The 24,051-nt window shown below is 38.0% G+C and overlaps 1 long non-coding RNA gene across 1 annotated transcript in view; it reads right to left on the reverse strand.

Annotated features, from left to right (window-relative positions):
- LOC308629801 overlaps positions 1-24,051 on the reverse strand; it is a 167,773-nt gene that overhangs the window by 23,521 nt on the left and 120,201 nt on the right. The window lies entirely within an intron of this gene.

The following is a 24,051-nucleotide window of genomic DNA, read 5'->3' on the forward strand; positions in this document are numbered from 1 at the left end:
ATGATTTCTCAGTTTAAAACTAACTGGCTCTTTTCTCTAAGAGTTTCATTTTATGGAATCATGGCCATTTATTGAGCACCAGGAATTTGGCCAGATTCTCTACTTAGTTTATTTAATTTAACTTTACAACAGACCTGAAGGGTACGTATTAGAAACCTTTGTTACTGATGAGAAAAATTAAGGCCCTGGAGGACTATGGAAACTGCCCCAAGCCAGAGAGCTGAGAAGTGAAGCTATATTCAATTCAAGTCCATAATAATTAAAAAAAAATCCCTGACTTTTTTTTGTACAAAACTTGTTCTTTCTTTCACCATATATTAAAATGAAATTCATAACTTTACATGATATAAACTGAAAAAAAGAAAAAAGCTCCTATGTTCACCCTGGACCATAAATGAAGAATATATTTAGCAGTATTAGCTATATATCTTTTTTGAAACAGCATTTTGGATTTTTAGTCATTTTAAGAATATTTTTATATTATAAATACCTAATACATTCTTCTTAGGATAGAGAATATACGTTATTTAAAAAGAAAAAAAAAGATAAAACAAAGGAAGCAGCCATTACAATGTTGGCAATATCCTTCCCCTTGTATCACACCCATTTTTACCCTGTAAGTGGAATTTCTGGATGAGAGGATGTCGATATTCTGAGGCTTTTTGATACATATCAACAAATCACCCTCTGGAAACACTGCAGTAATTTTTCTCCAGTCTTGAGTTTTATCTCAGTGTTCACTTAAATTTCAATTGGATCACTAGAAACTATGAAGAACTTTATCTGATTATTGTGTTTATTCTTTATCATGTATTTACTAAATTTTCTTTTGATTGATAGGCTCATTTTTTCTTACTGATTTGTAAGTATGGTTCATATATCCAGGATATTATTTTTTTCTGACGTGTTACTATATAACATTTGCCGCTAAGTAGTATGATGTGCAAAAATACTATTTTCAATATTTACATTATCATCTTTTTCTTTACTTTTTCTGCCCAATATGAGTATCTTAAATATGTTTACCTTTAGCACTTGTTACATTTTTATAATTTTGTTATTTTTGCTTAAACATTTGATATATCTAAAGTTTGTTTTGGTGTGTGATGGGAGTTAGAAAATATTTTTTAGATCTTTAGTAAAATAAAAGACAAATAATATTTAATGTTTATGCTTGTTATGATTTCTCTAATAAAGGAAAAACTCCCTTGCTCCAAAATTTGCCCCAGTTGCTTAGAAATTTGTAGTCATTGTGAATATAAGATATATAAGGGGAAATAGAATATGTGGGTCTTCCTCACAGGAAATGTATACATTGTCAGGGAGATAATAAAAATATAAAATAGTGTACTATGGTAATTGTGAAATATGAATGAAGGCTATGTGGATAGGGCAACTTTGGAGAAGAGTGAGTATTAAGTTGAGCTTCAGAGAATAAATAGAATTTGGCAAGATGGAATGGAGGGGAAAAGGCATGAAGGATAAGAGGAATTACTGGGCAACGTCAGAACATATTAGCAGCAACAAGATGACCAAGCTGAGCATCACTGAGTTGAAAAGGAGATGAAATTAACTAAGGGATGTGTTGTAGCTGACGGTGAGCAGTTAATTTGGCTTCTTTTTACATTTATAATCATTTTGCAACAGAATTTGACTACTCTTTAGAAGACTAGATTATATTAAGCCAACCATTGTTCTAAACTAGGGAAAACCAAGAAGAAAATACAATTTGAACTTGGTACCAACTATTTGTATAATTCATTCTTGTTTCCTTTGCTCATCCATTCATTGCCATTCCATCAGAAGTTTAGCCACTAGTTATTTTTTTACTCTTTCATTGAACAAGTATTTTCTGCATCTCCATGACATGCCAAGCACTTTGCAAAGCACTAGGGATATAAGGAACCAACCTGATCCCTGCTCTGGAAGACACTCGTAGAATAGAGGAGAGACAAAAACATAACACATTCGAACAGGCTGAGTGCTATCATTCAGGAGTATTACTCAGGTTGTGAGAGCACGAAGGAGCCACTAATGCTACCTGGGGTTCTCCACAAAAGCCAGATAAAGTCAATGGCATTGAGTTGATCTCTGAAGGTTGAGTAGCAGTCTACCAGTTTGGGAAGGCGTGGGTACTAGGTGGTCTCATGGAATCAGAGCCCATGGTGTGTGTTGGGGAAGATCATCAGGGAAGCCCCTACTTTACAGCCCATTTCCCTCTGAGGATGGCTTTTCACTGAAGGCATTCAGTCTACTTATATCCCTCCTTCTTTACCTATACGTGCTTGAAACCACTGATTGGATGTGAGAAAAAACATCAGTTGGACATCACCTGGGCATCTATGTTATAAGGAACATAATTAGGACAGGTGACATTCATCGAACACTTATTACATGCCACACATTGTTCTAACCATTTTTACTTATTTCATCCACACAGCAACCCTCACAGCATCTCTTGCAGCTTTGGAAACTGAAGCCCAAAGCCATCAAGGAGATTGTCCAAAACTTCTGGACACAAAATTGTGAACTTGGGATTCAAACGTAGACATCTAGACTCCAGAGCTGTGTTATTGAATATTAAATCCCATCCTGCCTTGAGTTTGCTGGAATTAGGAAAAGAAACCACAACTCTGGCCTAGAGTAACTCAACACCGACAGTTAATCTCCGAGAACATACAGATTAACCTGGAAGGGAATGCAGAAGTGTAAAAATTGTCATAGAAGAGTAGACTGTTCAATTTTATAGCTTTTAAGGTAAACACAATGCAGGAGTTCACACTAAGGATTTACAATGTCATTACATCATTTTTTTTTTTATTGGTCAAGTGGGCTATATGTGCATAGTCAGCTAAACAATATACAATCCCATTGATGGGTTGCTTTTTCTCCTCCATGTACTCCAAAATGAGTAAGAGTGGGATTTTTGGTTTATTCCTACTAAGATGCAGATTAAAATGATCTGGTACTTAGCAAGGCTTCTTTAATTATTACTTAAGTAAAAATGCACCTTTTAGTTGAAACCTCACAAATTGTTTAAAGCATCTTCACATTATCTAATTGGAGAAGCAGAGGATGCTCAGCAGGTATAGCAATGAGACTAGATCCAGCCCTCCTGGCTCCCCCTCCAGCCATATTTTCCCCCGCAGTGCTAACAATTCAATCAGGTGCAATGGCTGTCTGTGGCATCAGTGCTGCTCCAGTCCTTGTCTAGAAAATATTCAGTTTGACCACATCTAGATGAAAGTAGCATTAGGGTGAACAATCAGAAGTCATATCAGAATGGTCAGTGGTGCTCCTCCTTTCAGGATGTCCTAAGGCTGACTCTCCCATGTGGGGTAGTTATTTAACATCTTTATGATTTGGCATCACCAGTTAGAGCTGAATTCTGAAGCAATGGCCAGTGGACCATAGCCAGCCCTATAATGTGTTTTGTTTAACTCAATATTTTAAATGAATGAATGATGAAGGAATATTATACTAAAATATTCAGAGAGTTCCATTAAAAATCTGTTTTTTCAATTTCTTGTGAAAAGCAGACCTGGCAACAACAGCCCACTTTTCTGCGTAGCACATGGCAGCGATTCACTGTAGCTGACTAGAATCTACACCATTTAGATAGGACATTCCTTTCCCTATGCATGTGGCCTGTTTCACTCAAGGTATCTGTCTGGCCCCAGTTTGGATTTGTTTTTGAACACCGACTTAGAGCATTGGGAAGAATGATACCTGATCTTTACATACTCTCCAACATGTTTATATGGCTATTTGCTAAATTATAACTATGTCAAAGCAGATGTCTGAACTATGGCTAATTCATGCAGCAAGTGTTGAACAAACATCACATGTGTTTATGTTTCTATTTATGATTGTGTATAGAATTTTATTTCCAATGTAAATCAAAGCCCATCAGAAGGATTTCTTTATCAATCGATGTGATTAATGCAAGAAATTATATGTGAACTACCTAGTTCCCTGGGGTGAAATTCAACTAGTCCTGCAATGTGCAAAGAATACTCATGTTTCCTAATGTTAATAATCAGAAAAGAAACCCTTGGGTTAAATGATTAACAAAGAAGATAATCCTTTAAATAAAACGTAGTGTCTACATGCAAAATGTATAAAAATTATACCCAGCCACTGGAAGAGCATCTAGATTCAAGGAAGATCTAATGTAATTAAAGCTTTTCCTGAGATACAGAAAAGCAAAAGTATGACTTGTTAAATTAAGAAATGGGTATCATATTTTTAAGCCATTTTTCTTTTAATTAAATATAATAGACCTTTAGGCAAAATTAATGTGACATGCTTTCACATGTTTAGCCACCTGGCAAAATCTTATCATCTGTCAAGAGCCACATCAAGCGGCTTCTGTGAAGCATTTAAACAAAACTCCATCTCTCCTTTGTAGCTCCCCACGATGATCTCAATCTTTGGTTGTTTTACTTATTTTACTAAAGTATGATTATTAGTTACAGGCCAGTTTTTCAGTTAAGACTGTGAGCTATTTGGTAACAGAAAAGTCAGCCATTTTCTTTTTTCTTTTTTTTCTCTCACACACTTAGCATAATGTCTGGCCAATGAAAAAAAATTAATATTGTTGAAAGAATATGTGGATGAATAAATGTGCGAATGAATATTAAAGATTAGGTATTAAGCAAGCTTTGGGAGGCAACTATATAGCTGTGAAAACAGCACTGGATATATTCAGAATATTTAGAACTGAATTTTGTATCTGCTACCTACAGCTTTGAGTCATTGAACAAGGAATTTTACAGATGGACAGATATATTTTCTAATATATTTGCCCAATAGGGCTATTGTGAACATCTAACGACATATTGCCTGTAAAAGTAACTTGAAATTGTTAAGTGCTTGTCAACTATATGGGCTCATGGATATGAAGAATTCCATTATTTTCAGAAACTGTTAACAGTCATTTGCATCCTTTTTTAAAACTACTTTTGGCTACAGCTTGCAAATATGGCCTACAAATTTTTGTTTTTATATTTGTTAGTTGGGGCTCTCTCAACAGAGAGGTTCCATAGTGTTCATACTGTTTCCATGGGTACCGTTGTGAAAAACCAAGATGGTGGTGCCTTTTTAAAGTCAGTCAGACTTGAAGTTAGATTTTTGTTGGGAGCAGGGGATGAAAACAAAGAATTTTGAAGAAAGAGAAAAGAAAGTTATTGGGGCTTTCCAATTAAAGAATGCAAAAGAAATCTAAGTAAATTCTTACCATTTATAATGGAAGAGGTGGAAAATGGATGTTGGTGTGAGAAGGATTATGCAAAAATCCTTATTTACCCTTATAATACTAGTGACCTTGGAGCCTCAATATTCTCATGTGTAAATGGGGAATGATGATAAATAGGCTTTCAGGTGTTGGGGATTAAATGAAATAACCTATCTAGAGCATCTGGTACAGCACCTGGCACATTCCTTTTGGAGGGAATGTTCAGCCTCCCCATGTATGCTGACAACAGAGGACTAGATTGGCAGTCCCTGGTTAGCCTAAGGGAAGATTTAATGCTGCTTTTCATGTGGGACCCAGCCCAGCCATCTTCAAGGGAAGTTATTGCATCTGGCCCCAGAAGCAGAGCTGACATTTTTGACAGGGCCTTAAGTGCAGCTCTCCCTGGGGTGCTGTAACTGAGACAAGACAGGGCAGGTGGCAGTAATTGGCATCACATCCACTCAGCGATTGGATATAACATGGATTACCATGGAATTCTTTTTTTTTAAGAGAGACTTCTATGAACCTTAGCCGGTTCTAAACCCTTTGATAATTATTTCTATCATCAATTACACAGCTGAAGGTTGAAAGGAAAGGCTGTATTTTCTTAGGAATAAGCAGATTTACCCTGTTGTTCCCAAAAAGAACAGTATGGTATTAATAGCTACCAGTTTTCCATTACTATTTTATTGCTCAGACTTACAAATCAGTGCTTAGACCCACAGGGTACCACTTTACTTCATTTCCTGATACACTCCTGAATGTAAACTCTAAAATTCCAGGTTCCCTGGACACACCATGCCCTTTCACATCTTAATGCCTTGCTTCTTGTACATCCTTCAACTTAAAAAAAAAAATCTGTTCCCTTTCCCGCTTCTATAACATCAAGCATCTTCAGGAGGCAGCAGAGACTAAACCTAGAACCTAGGGCACATTGTTTGTCCTTTCTAATCCTCAGTTTTGTTATGTGCAAAATAGGAGCAAAACCTATCATGTGGGACCAGAACATGTATGTAACAGCAACACAGAATGTGGCAGAAGTAACTACAATATGATTAAGTCTGCAAACCAGCCCTGCCCTGCACCTTGAAACTAATAGTGGCATATTGCTGCATAGTTTAAAGAGGTGATAGATGATAGATAGATGATAGATAGGCAGACAAATGATATATAGATTCCAAAAGCAATACTTGAAAATATGGAATTTGCTGATGGTTTCATGGGGAGACAGAGGATGTGATTACTTTGCTCAGCATCATTCATCTTCAGCAGAGGGTACTATTCAGCTCTGTCAATCTCAAAGCCTAATTATACTCTGAGTGGAAAAGGAAGAGGATATACCATTCATAAACCAAAAGATCAAATGAATAATAACTATTTTTAATAGTGATTATTTTAAAGGTCTGTCTCTGTATTCATTAGGATTCTCCAGAAAAATATATTTATAAATATATATGTGTGTGTATACATTTATTATAAGGTACTGATTCATGAGATTATGGAAGCTAAGTCCCATGATCTGCCATCTGCAAGAGCAGCAGGGCCAGTGATATAATTCAAAGGCCTGAGAGCCAGAGAGCTGATGGTGTCGATTCTAGTCTGGGTCTGAAGGCATGAGAACCAGGAGCATGAAAACAGGAGAAGATTATTGTCCCAGCATGGCAGTTAGGCAGAGAGTGAATTCAGCCTTCCTCCATCTTTTTGTTCTGTTCAGGCTCTCAACAGAGTGGATAAATAAGTGATACATGGCTGGGTTAATGCAGCCTGTCACATTGGGGAGGGCCATCTGATTTGCTCAGTCCACCAATGCAAATGCTAATCTCCGTAGGAAACACCCTCACAGACACACCCAGAAATAATGTTCAACCAACTATCTGGGTGTCTGTTGGCCCAGTCAGGTTGACGCACAGAATTAACCATCACAGTCTCCAGAGGCTTAGACCAGGAATATGTGAAGAGTAACGGACTCCTGTAGGTACCCCTACTCCTAATTCTCAAAATGACATCAACACGATTTCTTCTCACTCTAGGAGATATGACACAGGGCTTCTTCAAATGATTGCCACTTTTCACCTCCTGTTAGGAATCGTTGATTTAACAAATATCTATTAAGTGCCTACTCTCTGTCAGATAATAGTAAGCAAAGAAGGAAAGAAGATGAGATAGAAGTAAGTCCCTGCTCTCAGATAGTTACACTTTAAGGTAGGGAAACAAATTCACACCAATTAAGGTATTGTCAGTTAATGTACTGTTAACCATGAAAGATGTGTACATGGAACTATGAAAAAATAACAGGAAGATCTATTTTATATTAGAGGGGCAGCATAGAAAAAGCCTCTGAGAATGACTGTATTTCTTAGAAACAAAGCACTGACTTTCTAGTAGGGCAACATGGGCTCTTTGCTTCATTTCTCCTTTCCTCTCTTCCTCTCTCTCTTCTCCTTTCATTTTTTTTTCCTTTTCTTTTTGGTTATAAAAGAGAAAACATGAAAATGGCCCATTTCAAAAGAATCCTAGACAACAAGGCTTTACCTACTACTTTCCAACAGCAGAGTCCAAAATAATAAAATAATAGTCCTAGTGAAATTGGGCTGGGCTCATCCATCCTCAGAGAGTAGGGAATGAATATTCAGATCTGGAAGCTACAATAGATTTGGTTGTTGTCAAGAAGATAGAGAAGCTGAAGAATATATATTTAATAATAATCCCTGGTAGGTAAGCAGAGCCATTTTCTAAATTATTAATAATAATAATAATCGTAGTAATAAGCATAATGATTATAGGCTATTAACCATGTGCCAGTTCCTGTTTGAGGCACATCCTGTGCATAATGTCATTTAATGCTGGTAACAGTCTGTTTTATTCACATAAATATCCAAATGGCTTTGTCTAAAGAGCCATACAAAACTCTGAATTGGTTCTGGTTGGTAAAACTCTCAGGGAAGCTAAGTGAGAGGAGGACATGGCAGGGAGATCATCAGTGCATGGGGGCTGGTGTCATGGTTCCAGGTGAGGACATAGGAAGGAGGATTCAGCCACCTCCAGGTGTAAAAGTCGGCAAGATGTCAAAGAGTATTCTTAGTTCCAGCACAGATTTCAATTTATGTGTTTAATCTTTCATTCAACAAAACCTATTTTGAAATCAAACATGTTAATAATGATATATCAATAAGTATAACAATTAACCTTTACAGCCCTATTACCATGAACAAAGATTCTGGGACCCAGAGAGGAATATCTAGTCTGTGGTCATCTAGTGTTGCCCACATGGACCCAAGATTGGGAAAGAGTAGCCCATAGGCCATTTTGATCTCATCCAAATCTTTTGTTTTCCATATAGGAAAAGTGGAAAAGTGAGGACATTCAAAGGGAATAACTTGCTCAAGGTCACATAGTATAAGCTAGGGTCAAAGCCACAATCCATACCAAGTTGTTGGACTCCTGGGCTCTACCGCATTTTCAATGCATTAAGCTACCCGGTGTCAGAGATCAGATTGACCCTTGGGCCAGGTGCCCCTTTAAAGCTTGAAATTGGGTTAAATCCCCCACCGATCACAACTCATGAAAGACATCTGGAAAATGGTCTCACAGTGTAACAAAGCTCAGCAAAGGAGTATGTGTGACTCACTGCAAATCATCTCCACTTTCTGAAGAGCAAGTCAGAGCCTAGGCTCTTCCCATAAAAGGGCAAACAGCATTTTTTCCGTGTGCAAGAAACCGTGATAATTAAATCAGGATCAAGCTGCTCTTCTCCCTCACATGTGAATTTTCACATCAAGCAACTCTCATCGTCACCCACAAAAAGAAAATAAAGCTAGATTTACCTTATTTCTATGAAGCATGGGCTAGATGAATTGTGCACTTCCTATCCATTTTTTTAAAGTCTATTTTAAAAAGGCAAAAGGATTACTCCCAGAGTATTAAGATAGTTTCTCAAAAATACAAGCAAACAGTTAAAGTGTCAACAAGCAGTGTATAACACAGAGAGTGCTCAAGCAGCCATCTGAATAAACTGGATTTTAATCCTGCTCTATGTGTAGCCTTGGGAAAGAAACATCGCCCCTCTAGGCTTTGGTTTCTTCCTCCGAAAAAGATGAGCTCTAATGTCTTTGTTGCTCTACCTTTCCACAAGTTTTTAATTAAGAATATGTGTAAAGTAAATGAGGTTATTCCAAGGCACAGGCGCACACGTCATCTCTGGATTGGAAAGTCAGGGTTCATAGCAAGAGATTATCGTCAACAAGTCCACAAGGGTCTTCATAACCCAGTCAAGAGCCAAAGGATCATTGAGGGGAAATTCCATTCTCATTCCCAGGCTGTTTTCCTATGAATCCTCATCCAATTTAAGCACATAAAAAGGGCTTTTTCATATGTTAATATGTGCATATCCCAAGCTTAACATTCCCCACCAAAATAGAACATATTTGTACCTCCATCAGCTCTTCATAAGAGGATGTTTAAAATCCACATTTATGAATTAAAAGGACAAAGTACAATTTGTATCATTTTTAAAGAGAAAAAAAGGGGGTGGTGGTGGTTGTGAGTAGTCTAAACGAAACATCATGTCAGAAATAGAATATATAACCTGGCAACAAGAAAAATGTTCCTAGTACTTGGTGAAAATTAAGTTCAAGATTATGTGTGTTCAAGGAAAAAAATGACTGTATCTATGGAATTTTGAATTTTAAAAAGAGGCTTTTCATAGGCTTTATCTCATTTGTAAGCACTTCTAATTTTTAAATTAACATAGCATAAAATTAACTTTTTATGTGAATACAGGTCTCTACATTTTTTTAACATCTTTGAGTACAATTGCTTTACAACGGTGTGTTAGTTTCTGCTGTATAACAAAGTGAATCAGCTATACTTATACATATATTCCAGTATCTCCTCCCTCTTGCGTCTCCCTCCCACCCTCCCAATCCCACCCCTCTTTGTGGTCACAAAGCACCAAGCTGATCTCCCTGTGCTATGCGGCTGCTTCCCACTAGCTATCTGTTTTACATTTGGTAGTGTATATATGTCCATGCCACTCTCTCACTTTGTCACAGTTCCCCTTCCCCCTCCCCGTGTCCTCAAGTCCATGCTCTGGTAGGTCTGCGTCTTTATTCCCATCTTGCCCCTAGGTTCTTCATGTCCATTTCTTTTCTTTTTTTTTTTTTAGATTCCATATATATGTGTTAGCATACGGTATTTGTTTTTCTCTTTCTGACTTCACTCTGTATGACAGACTCTAGATCCATCCACCTCACTACAAATAACTCAATTTCATTTCTTTTTATGGCTGAGCAATATTCCATTGTATATATGTGCCACATCTTCTTTATCCATTCATCTGTCAATGGACACTCAGGTTGCTTCAATGTTCTGGCTATTGTAAATAGTGCTGCAATGAACATTGTGGTACATGACTCTTTGAACTGTGGTTTTCTCAGGGTATATGCCCAGTAGTGGGATTGCTGGGTCATATGGTAGTTCTATTTGTACTTTTTTAAGGAACCTCCATAATGTTCTCCATAGTGGCTGTTATCAATTTACTTTCCCACCAAAAGTGTAAGAGGGTTCCCTTTTCTCTACACCCTCTCCAGCATTTATTGTTTGTCAACTTTCTGATGACGGCCATTCTGACCAGTGTGAGGTGATACCATGTAGTTTTGACTTGCACTTCTCTAATGATTAATGATGTTGAGCAACCTTTCATGTGTTTGTTGGCAATCTGTATATCTTCTTGGGAGAAATATCTATTTAGGTCCTCTGCCCATTTTTGGATTGAGTTGTTTGCTTTTTTAATATTGAGCTGCATGAGCTGCTTATATATTTTGGAGATTAATCCTTGTCAGCTGCTTCATTTGCAAATATTTTCTCCCATTCAGAGGGTTGTCTTTTCATCTTGTTTATGGTTTCCTTTGCTGTGCAAAAGCTTTTAAGTTTCATTAGGTCCCATTTGTTTATTTTTCTTTTATTTCCATTTCTCTACGAGGTGGGTCAAAAAGGATCTTGCTGCGATTTATGTCATAGAGTGTTCTGCCTATGTTTTCCTCTAAGAGTTTTATAGTGTCTGGCCTTACATTTAGATCTTTAATCCATTTTGAGTTTATTTTTGTGTATGGTGTTAGGGAGTGTTCTACTTTCATTCTTTTACATATAGCTGTCCAGTTTTCCCAGCACCACTTATTGAAGAGGCTGTCTTTTCTCCATTGTCTATTCTTTCATCCTTTATCAAAGATAAAGTGACCATATGTGTGTGGGTTTATCTCTGGGCTTTCTATCCTGTTCCATTGATCTATATTTCTGTATTTGTGCCAGTACCATAATGTCATGTTTTTGGGTTTGTTTTTTTTTTGCAGTACGCGGGCCTCTCACTGTTGTGGCCTCTCCCACTGCGGAGCACAGGCTCTGGATGCGCAGGCTCAGCGGCCATGGCTCACGGCCCAGCCACTCCACGGCATATGAGATCTTCCCGGACTGGGGCACAAACCCGTGTCCCCTGCATCAGCAGGGGGACTCTCAACCACTGCACCACCAGGGAAGCCCATACTGTCTTGATTACTGTAGCTTTGTAGTATAGTCTGAGGTCCGGGAGCCTTATTCCTCCAGCTCCATTTTTCATTCTCAAACTTGCTTTGGCTATTCGGGGTCGTTTGTGTTTCCATACAAATTGTGAAATTTTTTATTCTAGTTCTGTGAAAAATGCCATTGGTAGTTTGATAGGGATTGCACTGCATCTATAGATTGCTTTGGGTAGTATAGTCATTTTCACAATGTTGATTCTTCCAATCCAAGAACGTGGCATATCTCTCCATCTGTTTGTATTGTCTTTAACTTCTTTCATCAGTGTCTTGTAGTTTTCTGCATACAGGGCTTTTGTCTCCTTAGGTAGGTTTATTCCTAGGTATTCTTTTTGTTGCAATGGTAAATGGGAGTGTTTCCTTAATTTCTCTTTCAGATTTTTCATCATTAGTTCATAGGACTGCAAGAGATTTCTGTGCATTAGTTTTGTATCCTGCTACTTTACCAAATTCATTGATTAGCTCTAGTAGTTTTCTGGTAGCATCTTTAGGATTCTATATGTATAGTATCATGTCATCTGCAAACAGTGACAGCTTTGCTTCTTCTTTTCCGATTTGGATTCCTTTTATTTCTTTTTCTTCTCTGATTGCTGTGGCTAAAAATTCCAAAACTAGGTTGAATAAGAGTGGTGAGAGTGGGCACCCTTGTCTTGTTCCTGATCTTAGTGGAAATGGTTTCAGTTTTTCACCATTGAGAACGATGTTGGCTGTGGATTTGTAATATATGGCTTTTATTATGTTGAGGTAAGTTCCCTCTATGCCTACTGTTGGAGGATTTTTATCATAAACCGGTGTTGAATTTTGTCGAAAGCTTTTTCTGCATCTATTGAGATGATCATATGGTATTTTTGTTTGTTTGTTTTTTGTTTTTTTGCAGTATGTGGGCCTCTCACTGTTGTGGCCTCTCCCATTGCGGAACACAGGCTCCAGACACGCAGGCTCAGTGGCCATGGCTCACGGGCCCAGCTGCTCCGTGGCATGTGGGATCCTCCTGGACCGGGGCATGAACCCACGTCCCCTGCATCGGCAGGCAGACTCTCAACCACTGCGCCACCAGGGAAGCCCTATTGAGATGATCATATGGTTTTTATCCTTCAAGTTGTTAATATAGTTTATCACATTGATTGATTTGCATATATTGAAGAATCCTTGCATTCCTGGGATAAACCCCACTTGATCATGGTGTATGATCCTTTTAATGGGCTGCTGGATTCTCTTTGCTAGTGTTTTGTTGAAGATATTTGCATCTATATTCATCAGTGATATTGGCCTGTAGTTTTCTTTTTTGGTGACATCTTTGTCTGGTTTTGGTATCAGGGTGATTGTGGCCTTGTAGAATGACTTTGGGAGTGTTCCTCCCTCTGCTGTATTTTGGAAGAGTTTGAGAAGGATAGGTGTTAACTCTCCTCTAAATGTTTGATACAATTTGCCGGTGAAGTCATCTGGTCCTGGGCTTTTGTTTGTTGGAAGATTTTTAATCACACTTTCAATTTCAGTGCTTCTGATTGGTCAGTTTATATTTTCTGTTTCTTCTTGGTTCAGTCTCAGAAGGTTGTGCTTTTCTAAGAATTTGTCCATTTCTTCCAGGTTGTCCATTTTATTGGCATAGAGTTGCTTGTAGTAATCTCTCATGATCCTTTGTATTCCTGCAGTGTCAGTTGTATCTTCTCCTTTTTCATTTCTAACTCTATTGATTTGAGTTTTCTCCCTTTTTTTCTTGATGAGTCTGGTGAATGGTTTATCAATTTTGTTTATCTTCTCAAAGAACCAGCTTTTAGTTTTATTGATCTTTGCAATCAATTCCTTCATTTCTTTGTCATTTATATCTGATCTGATCTTTATGATTTCTTTACTTCTGCTAACTTTGGGGTTTTATTTTGTTCTTCTTTCTCTAATTGCTTTAGGTATAAGGTTAGGTTGTTTATTTGAGATGTTCTTGTGTCTTGAAGTAGGATAATATTGCTATAAACTTCCCTCTTAGAACTGCTTTTGCTGCATCCCACAGGTTTTGTGCGGTTTTTTTTAACGTCTTTATTGGAGTATAATTGCTTTACAGTGGTGTGTTAGTTTCCGCTGTATAACAAAGTGTATCAGCTATACATAAATATATATCCCCATATCTCCTCCCTCTTGCATCTCCCTCCCACTCTCCCTATCCCAACTCTCTAGGTGGACACAAAGCACCGAGCTGATCTCCCTGTGCTATGTCACTGCTTCTCACTAGCTATATATGTTACACTTGGTAGTGTATATAATCCCATAGGTTTGGGATAGTCATGTTTTCATTGTCATTTTTTCTAGGTATTCTTTGATTTCCTCTTTGATTTCTTCAATAATCTCTTGGTTATTTAGTAGTGTATTGTTTAGCCTCCATGTGTTTGTCTTTTTTACAGTTTTTTTTCCTGTAAGTGATATCTAGTCTTATAGCATTGTGATCAGAAAAGGTACCTGATATGATTTCAATTTTCTTAAATTTACCAAGGCTTGTTTTGTCACCCAAAATATGATCTCTCCTGGAGAATGTTCCATGAGCAGTTGAGAAGAAACTGTATTTTGTTGTTTTTGGATGGAATGTCCTATAAATATCAATTAAGTCTGTCTTGTTTAATGTGTCATTTAAAGCTTTGTTTCCTTATTTATTTTCACTTTGGTTGATCTGTCCATTGGTGAAAGTGGGGTGTTAAAGTTCCCTACTATGATCGTGTTACTGTAAATTTTCCCTTTTATGATGTTAGCATTTGCCTTATGTGTCAAGGTGCTCCTATCTTGGGTGCATAAATATCTACAACTGTGATATCTTCTTCTTGGAGTGATCCCTTGATCATTACGTAGTATCCTTCTTTGTCTCTTGTAATAGTCTTTATTTTAAAGTCTATTTTGTCTGATATGAGAATTGCTACTCCAGCTTTCTTTTGATTTCCATTTGCATGGAATATCTTTTTCCATCCTGTCACTTTCAGTCTGTATGTGTCCCTAGGTCTGAAGTGGGTGTCTTGTAGACAGAATACATATGCGTCTTGTTTTTGTATCCATTCAGCCAGTCTATGTCTTTTGGTTGGAGCATTTAATCCATTTACATTTAAGGTAATTATAGATATGTATGTTCCTATTTCTATTTTCTTAATTGTTTTGGGTTTGTTATTGTAGGTCTTTTCCTTCTCTTGTATTTCCTGCCTAGAGAATTTCCTTTAGTATTTGTTGTAAAGCTGGTTTGGTGGTGCTGAATTCTCTTAGCTTTTGCTTGTCTTTAAAGGTTTTAATTTCTCCATTGAATCTGAATGAGATCTTTGCTGGGTAGAGTAATCTTGGTTGTAGGTTTTTCCCTTTCATCACTTTAAATATGTCCATCCACACCCTTCTGGATTGCAGAGTTTCTGCTGAAAGATCAGCTGTTAACCTTATGGGGATTCCCTTGTATGTTGCTTTTCCCTTGCTGCTCTTAATATTTTTTCTTTGTATTTAATTTTTGATAGCTTGATTAATATGTGTCTTAGCATGTTTCTCCTTGGATTTATCCTGTATGGGACTCTCTGTGCTTCCTGGACTTGATTGACTGTTTCCTTTCCCATGTTAGGGAAGTTTTCAACTATAATCTCTTCAAATATTTTCTCAGTCCCTTTGTTTTTCTCTTGTTCTTTTGGGACCCCTATAATTCGAATGTTGGTGCGTTTAATGTTGTCCCAGATGTCTCTGAGACTGTTCTCAATTCTTTTCATTCTTTTTCCTTTATTCTTCTCTGCAGTGGTTATTTCTACTATTTTATCTTCCAGGTCACTTATCTGTTCTTCTGCCTCAGTTATCCTGCTATTGATTCCTTCTAGAGAATTTTTAATTTCATTTATTGTGTTGTTCATCATTGTTTGTTTGCTCTTTAGTTCTTCTAGGTCCTTGTTAAACATTTCTTGTATTTTCTCCATTGTATATCCAAGATTTTGGATCATCTTTACTATCATTACTCTGAATTCTTTTGGGGGCATACTGCCTATTTCCTCTTCATTTGTTTGGTCCTGTGGGTTTTTAACTTGCTCCTTTGTCTGCTGCGTATTTCTCCATCTTCTTATTTTGCTTAACTTACTGTGTTTGGGGTCTCCTTTTCACAGTCTGCCAGTTCGTAGTTCCTGTTATTTTTGGTGTCTGCGCCCAGTGGGTAAGGTTGGTTCAGTGGGTTCTGTAGGCTTCTTGGTGGTGGAGACTAGTGCCTGTGTTCTGGTGGATGAATCTGGATCTTTTCTTTCTGGTGGGCAGGACTGCGTCTGGTGTTATGTTTTGGGGTGTCTGTGAACTTATTATGATTTTAGGCAGCCCCTCTGCTAATGGGTGGGGTTGTGTTTCTGTCTTGCTAGTTGTTTGGCATGGGTTGTCTAGCACTGTAGCTTGTTGGTCGTTGAGTGGAGCTGGGGCTTAGCACTGAGATGGAGATCTCTGGGATAGCTCTCACCGATTGATATTACGTAGGGCTGGGAGGTCCCTGGTGGACCAATGTCCTGAACTCGGCTCTCCCACCTCAGAGGCTCAGGCCTGATACCCAGCTGGAGGACCAAGACCCTGTCAGCCACATGGCATGAAACTGATATGAAATCATGCTACTCCAAAACTGGCAGACTTTCTTTCCTGCTCTTGACTGAAAGACTCTCCACTGAGGATCCTGGGTATCTTTTCTTTTATATTTCATTGGGCTCATCCACAGTAAACAATAATAACCATGATGATGATGATGATGATGATGATGATGTAATGTGTAGTATCTCTTGAAAATCCAAAGATTTTCTTATGTGAAATTTCTGTACTTCTTCCCAATTCTCAGTTTTGTCTCCAATGGTGTTAACTAGCAGAAGCACCTCTGCGCCTCCATCTCTGAGGGCTGCTGCCCACCTTGGCCCCAGCCCAGCATCCCCTTGGCACCCAGGAAGTGGATCACAAAGCCCCAGCAGCAGCCCTGCTCCAGCCACTCATGGGCACCTCAGGTCTATACATTTTAACACAATATATAGATTCATGCAATCACCACCACAGTCACAATAGAGAACCATTTCATCACCCTCAATAACTCCCCCAAGCTATCCTTCTATAGTCATCTTCTTCCCCCACACCTGACCCCTAGCAACCAACTGATGTGTTTCTCAATATACATGGCATCATACATTGTGTAACTTTTGGAAACTTCTTTCACTCACCTATGGGATCCATTCAAGTGGTTGTGTTAATCAAAATTTCATTTCTTTTTATTGGTAAATAGTATTTCATCCCGTGGAGGTACCACAGTTTATCTATTCTCCCATGAAGAACATTTGAGTTGTTTACAGTTTTGGCCAATTACAAATACAGCTGCTAAAAACACTCAAGTATAGAGTTTTGTGTGAAAAAAATGTCTCTATTTATCCAGGATTAAATACAGTACTTAGGAACAGGCCATACTGTATGCATAGGCTTAACTTTATAATAAACTGTTAAAGTGTTTTCCAGAGTGGCTGTACTACTCATAGGTATCGGAATGAATGGCACTTGAAGTTGACACACATTTTCTGCAACTGGCCCCACCCATCTCTTGGTTCAGCCCCACCCTCTTTCACATGTATCCCACCCTAGTGCCCAGGCAAACTGAAGGATTTGCATATCTCAGAGACCACCATGGTCTCTCAGTTTTAGGCTTTTGCTTCCTCTGCCTGAGATGGCCAACCTTCCTGGAAAACTTAGTATTTTTGAAACACAGCTGAGGCCAAAATTCTTTGTCTACCTTGACTTTTATTCAAGCAGGATAATGCTTTCTGCATTATTCTCTCATCGTGCTTCTTCCACCAAATCCTGACTGTGAATAAGGAGGAACAGTGAACTGTTTGATGTTCTACCTTCCTTCACTCATTCACACCTTCAGCAAATATTTATTGAGTATCTACTATGCTCCAGGCATTGCCTAGATTCTCAGGTTAAGCCCAATCTGGTGTCTGGCACAAGATAAGCAGTCAGGAGAGGTATTCTGGGTGTGTAGCATAAACAACATGGCTAAGGTTACACATGCTTTAAAAATTAAAACCTAGATCTATTGCTCATTCCACTGTCTCTTAATTAAACACACCTAACCCCAGGGGCAACTGCATTATTCTAAAACTCTCTTTGGAGGGAAGGGACTGTTTCATTAATCTTTATATCACATGAGCTGATATGTGAGTGCTCAGTAAATATTTGCTGGAATGCATTGACTTGGTAGTGGAAACTGTATTTTACAGTGTTAGGTTTGCCATTTGATACAAAACCAAGCTGTTTTTAAAAAATATTTTATTGGACAATCAACTTTTTGTTTTTATATTGAAAGTTTTTGTCCAACAAAAATTATGTCTCCTCATCATAGTCAATATTTCCTTAAACATAAAATAAAACATATCCTCTCATTTCATATTTCACATAGTAAGCATATTTCCTCCATGGCAGCTCATTTTCTTTGGCATCTGTGATTTGCTTAAATAATTGACTAGAGTCTGCAACAGCAGTTTGTAATGCCTGTGGTAGTGCCTTGATAATAAGACATTTGGTAATTTGGTCATTTTGTTCGAATAGCTGGTGGGTTTAATAAATGCCTATTGAAACTGTTATTGAACTAGTGTATCATTTGTTCATCAAACACTGACTGACTGACAGCATCATAGTAGGTGCTGGTACTGCAGAGATGAATAACACAGTGTCCTGAACATTGTGAATACGAAAAAGACACTGTGTAATCTAGTACAGGAAGGATGGGGACAAATGGTTACTAAATAAATGCATTCCACAGAGATTTGAAGATTACCACCTACCTCTATATCTTTGGGGGCTTGTTCTTTTGTTTCAAGTTCAACAAATGAAAATCTGTTAGGGTTTCTTATAGATGTACAATGAAGGATGTTGGATTCAGCCAACATTCCCACATTTCTCAGATACTCTCTGAATCTAAGTGTGATTGATATTCTTTTGAAGCACTCCTAAAATGTAGCTAGACATAAGGAAGAATGTTTTCAAGCAGTATATTCTTAAATCATTTGTAGTACAAGTTGCCTTAACCGGGTACTTGGGAGTATTAGACATTCACTCTGTCCCTTATGCTAGTTAACAACTAAATTACTGTCTAAAGTATGTCTTTCCACATGGAGTTCACAGTTTAAGTGGAAAACACGTGATGATACTATGAGAGTAGAAAGAAAAGAGGCATTAGCTTTGCTGGAAGGAAAGGAGTCACCAGTGACTTCACAGAGGAAAAGATACTTAATTGAGTCTTGAAGGATTATTAGGTGTTTATCAGACAGACAAGGGACTGGAAGGGTGTATAGAGGAAAAGCAAGGAATTATATATAGCATGGGATTTTGAGAAAACTAAGTATTTAATGATGAGCTGGTGGAATCTATTGCCAGTAGAATATATGTAATCTTATTCTATTTTTTTCCATTGATGCATTTCAAGAACCTTGAAGAGTGCCTAACTCACAGTAGTTGCTCAATAAGTATTGTTAAATAAGGAGCAAGAAAGATTGGCAAGAAGGAGGCTAACAGTGAAGAAGCAGTGCTGAAACTAGAGATCAGAAAGGGGGATAGATTTCCAGGACAGGGTCTGGTGGTCATGGTTCAGGAGTCATTAGCATTTAGAGACTAAGATACAGGAGGATACTGAGTGCATCCATTTCCCCACCTCCTGGCAAACAACTCCATATCTAGTGCTAAGCCCCATTTCTGACACATGTAAGAACTCAACAAATATTTGTTGAATGTAAAAATAAAATTTTTCCTCTCAAAGTGTGATCAGTACTTCTGACCCACTCAGAGAAAGGGAAAAAGGGAAAGAAGCCACAAATTGACTAATTTGTTTATTCCACAATTTTAATTTTACTTGCTTCTTCTAGAGAAAGTTCAAAAAGAAATAAACCTATGCGTATATGGCCAATTAATTTTCAACAAAGGTGTGACGAGTATACAATGGGGAAAAGATAAGTCTCTTCAATAAATGGTGCTGGAGAAACTGTACCTCCACATTCAAAAGAATGAAACTGAACCCCTGTCTTACACCATTCACAAAAATTAACTCAAAATGGACTAAAGCTGTAAACCATAAAACTCCTGAAGCCAAACAAACTCCTAAAGAAAACATGGGGAAAAAGTTCCTTGACATTGGTATTGGTAATTTCTTTTTGCATTTGACACCAAAAGCAAAGGCAACAAAAGCAAAACTAAACAAGTGGAAGTACATCAAACTAAAAAGCTTCTGCATAGCAAAGAAAACCATCAATAAAATGAAAAGGCAGCCTATGGAATGGGAGAATGTATTTCCAAGCCACACAACCAGTAGAGGTTAATATCTAAAATATACAAGGTACTCATACAACTCAAAAGCAAAAAATCCCAAATAACTCAATTTTTAAAATTGGCAAAGGATCTTAATAGACATTTTTCCAAAAAAGACATACAAATGGCCAACAGGTACATGAAAAGCTGATCAAAATGGCTGATCATGAGAGAAATGCAAATCAAAACCACAATGACATATCCCCTCACATCTATAAGCTGGTCTATTATCAAAAAGAAAATAGACAAAAATGCTGATGAGGATGTAGAGAAAAGGGAACACTTGTACACAGTTGGCAGGATTGTAAACTGGTACAGCCACTATGAAAAACAGTATGGAATATCCTCAAGAAATTAAAAATAGAACTACTACATGATCCAGCAATCTCACTGCTGGGTACATATCCAAAGGAAATAAAAGCACTATCTCAAAGAGATATATACATTCCCTTGTTTATTGCAGTATTATTCACAACAGCCAAGGTGTGGAAACAACCTAAGTGCACATCAATGGATGAATCAGTGAAGAAAATGTGTTGTATATATATATACAATGGAATATTATTCAGCCTTAACAGAAAAGGAAGCCCTGCCATTTGCAATAACATGGATGAACCTGGAGGGCATTATGCTGAATGAAATAAGCCAGACTACAGGGGTGGGAGAAATGGAGAGGGGTTTGTAAAAGGGATCAAACTTTTATTTATAAGATGAATAAGGTCCAAAGACCTAATGTATAACATGGCGACTATAGTTAATTACATTTTACTGTATAACTGAAATTTGCTAAGAAAGTAGAACTTAAGTGTTCTCACACACATACACAAAAGGTAAATATGGGTTGTTAGGGATATGTTAATTAACTTGATGGAGGAATCGTTTCACAATGTATACATATATCAATGCTGTGTACTCTAAATAAATTGCAATTTTATCTGTCAATTATATTTCAATAAAGCTGGAGGAAAGAGTACAAACAAATCTTGCTGGCCTGGGGAATACCCATTCTGTGGCTACATCCCATAATTGTCCAAATATCGTAGAGGAGAGAAAGTTCCACATTCATCTTTCATGATATTAGCTCCAGACCTTCTACCTAGGTGTGGTTTAGGAGGGTCGGGGTGCACTGGAGCCAGCTCGTATTGGGAACTTTGCTAGTCAGAGATTTTGCTAGCTAATTGTTAAATACAGCTATCCTTGAAATCAGCCATAATGGGAGTATTCACATGACAAAGATCAACAAACACTACAAATCAGGGTTACTTTTGCTTTCTGAGAGCGGGTTCATACCACCTGAGTGGAAAATTGATTAGAAGCTGCATTTTCATAGAAAACCTACTGTTCTCCCTTTGAGTATATGCTTTTCTGGGCAACATGTGAAGAGTAGTAGTGAAGAACATGAAGAATTCCCAAAGCTATCCCTTGATTTCACGACTTCACTTGGTTGACCAGCTGAACCACTGCAACTCCACTGGGGATTGAATACCATTTTTCCCACTAAAGGAGATGCAAAGGGGATCCAAAGGGTAGACTCCTCAAATCTTCTTTAAGTACATATGGTTAAGTTGTAACACACAGGGTATTATATTACTGATGAAAATGTTCTAGGATCAATTGATCCAAGTCTGTAAAATTATAAAAATGGTGCTATATCAACCAAAATTTGTTTTCCATTATGAATGAAGTTATGTCTACATTATGAATTGTGGTTCTGCACAGTGTTCAGTCCTGGAGAAGATGAAAGATGGTGTTACATGTCTTCCTAACTCCCACAGCTCCTCTCTTAATCAGATAAGCCTTTCTAGCAATTATAAAAAGCTATTCAGTTATAGCAAGAGTTTGTGAAACTCTTCAATGCTCCCAAATCTGCCTTACATCTTGAGCATCACCCAACCCTCCTGGATCCTCTCATGTTGCTACAACCCCCTTTCATGCTTAGCCACATTTCCTCAGTACTTTACAATCATTTTGTTCCGTATTTTTTGGCTCATCCCCAGGCAGAGAGAAAAGAGAAGCCAGCTGCAGAATGTGGCTTACTTAGAGGAATCCCTGCAGGAAAAATTGCCTTTGACTTTGAGGAAGCAAAGGATCCATAGCAAGTTTTGTTATATGAATTTACGTATGACTGTTCATTGAGATTTAGGCATTAGGCTTGCCAAGTTGAAGTCAGTTAGTCTTGGGTTTAGACCTGAGTGGACTCCGCCATATCTCACCCTTGAGATCTTGACTAAGCTATTCAACCTTTCCCCTCCTCAATGTCCTCACCTGGAATATGGAGATGAGAATAAATGCAGCATAGGCTTGTGAGTGTTGGCTAAACTAAATGGTGTATGTACAGTGCCTGGCATAAAATAAGAGCTTGATAAATGTTTTTTGGTTTATTTCTTAATGCCATAAATCCTTAGCTCAAGGGAAATTTATGCCACATACAGTGTGCTCTGTAGATTACAGTACAGGATGCTATGGTTATTTATAAAACAAGCATCACAATGTCTGTGTGACAGTGAAGGTCAACAATACAGTTACATAAACACTAATAACAACAGACACTAACATAGACTTAACAGCAGTTACCAATTTCCAGGAGCTATCCTAAGAGCTTTACCTATGCTAACTCATTTAATCAACAAAAGAACTCCATGAAGTAGGAACTATCTTTACCATTTCCAATGTACAGATCAAAGGAACTGAGGCAAAGTTTAACTTACCCAAGGTCACCCACCCAGAAAGCTGCAGAGCTGAGATTTAAATTCAGGGAGTTTAGAATCTTTGCTCCAAACCACTAAAGTATCTCGCCCTTTACAATAAAGAAAACATTTTTATGTACATTTTCTCACTGGCTTCACATAACCCTGGGAAATGAGCCACTTCAGAAATTCCCTGGCATTCTTGCCTCTGGGCTCTAGCTTGATTTGCTCTCCCTGAATCTTAGTCTCAGCTCTGCCCAGGGTTTACAGCATTCAGTTGTGCTGCCTTGAAGCTAGAGACTGAACTTCCTGGTTGATTGGCTTTCTAGAACTGTATAACACGTGGTCATCCCTGGAACAGCCTCTGCTGGCTTCCACGTGGTTGACAGCCTGGGTTTTAAGGCTCTTTTGGTAGCAAGTGAAACAAAAAACAACAAATAGCTGCATAAATGAGCTTAAGCAGAAAAACTAGGAAAGGTGTAATCTATGAAAAGGAGATAGGGATATTCCATGGAACCCAAAGAAAGGAAATACAGTCAGAAAAGATTAAAACCTAGAAAGTGAGATCTGTCAGAAAAATCAAGTCCAACATCCCTCAGTCCCTCCATCTATGACATCATGCTCCAGCCCATGTTTTGTTTACATTTCCTTTATTCTTTTCTTTCTACAAACTGGCTTCCTCTCCTTTTCTGGGTGTCTGACAAAAGATGGTCATCCTATACCTCCAAAGTTCACATGCTTCTTCATATGTGACTAGTGGAATCTAACATCTCTGAATTCCAATTTTAAATCCTGAGTTGGGAGAATATGTTTGACCTCTGGAGGGAACATGTGCCCACTCTTGGTTCTGTACCCACATGGAAGGGCAGTGCTGGGAAAATAGGGTCACAGAGTAAAATTCTGGTGGTCAAAGCCCACACCTGTTGGAAGATGGCATTTGTTAGAAAATAATGTATGGTTTATTGGCTGGGCAGAGACCCAGGAAAACATATACTATATAAGGGTCTGCCTGACTCAAATCTTCCTTCACTAAGGAATTAGTGACATTCCTCAGCTCTGTCCTCCTCTCTGCCATTAAGGTCCCAATGACTATGCTATTCACTGGGATTCTTGCAAATAGTTTTTTTTTTTATCATAGTAATGAAGAATCCTCTTCAACATAAAATTCTCTATCAGAACACAGCTCAATATGGGCAGTGTAACCTAACATACGCTGTAATAAATGGAGAACATTCTTAAAACTGTGAACTATGTT

The sequence above is a fragment of the Mesoplodon bidens genome (assembly GCF_964165515.1).
Source record: "Mesoplodon bidens genome assembly, chromosome: 16".
Lineage (NCBI taxonomy): Eukaryota > Metazoa > Chordata > Mammalia > Artiodactyla > Ziphiidae > Mesoplodon > Mesoplodon bidens.